Genomic DNA, 1,317 nt, shown 5'->3' with positions numbered 1-1,317 from the left:
TCCTGTGAATGTTCTTGACCCCTTTGTCAAATATCAGGTGGTTAAAATTGCATGTACTCATATTTGGGTCTTCAATTTTATTCGATTGACCAATGGGTCTATTTTTGTGCCAGTACCATGTTGTTTTTATGATTATAGCTCTGTAATACTGCTTAAAATCTGGTATAGTAATCCCCCCGGCATTGCTCTTAGTGCTCAGAGTTGCTTTGGCTCTCCAAGGTCTTTTGTGCTTCCATATGAATTTTAGGATTTTTTTTTTATCCAATTCTGTGAAAAATTTCATGGGGAATTTGATTGGCATTGCATAAGACTCTTTTGCATACAAACACTCTTGGTAGGATGGTCATTTCACAATATTAATTCTTCCAATCCATGAGCATGGGAGATCCTTCCATTTTTTGATGTCTTCCTCAGTCTCTTTCTTTAATGTTTTAAAATTTTCCTTGTAGAGCTCTTTAATGCCTTTGGTAAGATTTATTCTGAGGATTTTTTTTTTTTTTTTTTTGCAGCTACTGTGAATGGGAGGGTTTCCCTGTGCTCTTTCTCTGCTTACTCGTTATTGGTATATAGAAAGGCTACAGACTTTTATAGGTTAATTTTGTAACCTGCCACTTTACTGAACGTGTTTAATAATTTCTAGGAGTTTACTGGTGGAACTTTTGGCATCTCTTAGATATAATATATCATCTGCAAAAAGGGATAATTTGATCTCTTCTTTTCTAATAATTACTCCTTTAATTTCCTGCCCTTGTCTTATTACTCTTGCAAGTGTTTCAAGCACTATGTTAAAGAGAAGTGGAGACAATGGACAGCTTTATCTAGTTCCTGATTTCAAAGGGAATGCTTCCAGTTCTTCTCCATTAACAATGATGTTGACTGTGGGTTTGTTATATATGGCTTTAATTATGTTGAGGTATGTTTCCTCCAGTCCAATTCGCTCTAGGACTTTGAACATAAATGCATGTTGAATTTTGTCAAAGGCCTTCTCTGCATCTATTGAGATGACCATGTGGTTCTTGTCTTTGAGCCCATTTATATGATTTATGACGTTTATTGACTTACATATATTGAACCATCCCTGCATCTCTGGAATAAAGCTGACTTGATCATGGTAGATGATCTTTTTGATGTGTATCTGTATGTGGTTTGCAAGTATCTTGTTGAGAATTTTTGCGTCTGTTCATTAAAGATATGAGTCTATAGTTCTCTTTCTTGGTTGTATCTTTACCTGGTTTATGTATTAGAGTGATGCTGACTTCATAGAAGGAATTTGGGAGTTCCCCATCCGTTTCTATCATTTTGATTAATTTAAGCAGT

General features: G+C 35.2%; 1 protein-coding gene across 1 annotated transcript in view; it reads left to right on the top strand.

Moving 5' to 3' along the window:
- The window catches only part of Man2a1 (mannosidase alpha class 2A member 1), a 196,963-nt gene that overhangs the window by 139,605 nt on the left and 56,041 nt on the right, over window positions 1–1,317 (top strand). The window lies entirely within an intron of this gene.

Source organism: Nannospalax galili, unplaced genomic scaffold (assembly GCF_000622305.1).
Source record: "Nannospalax galili isolate Female #2095 unplaced genomic scaffold, S.galili_v1.0 scaffold27, whole genome shotgun sequence".
In the NCBI taxonomy this organism is placed as follows: Eukaryota; Metazoa; Chordata; class Mammalia; order Rodentia; family Spalacidae; genus Nannospalax; species Nannospalax galili.
Note: the sequence above shows the minus strand (reverse complement) of the source record. Positions and strands in the feature narration are given on the sequence as shown.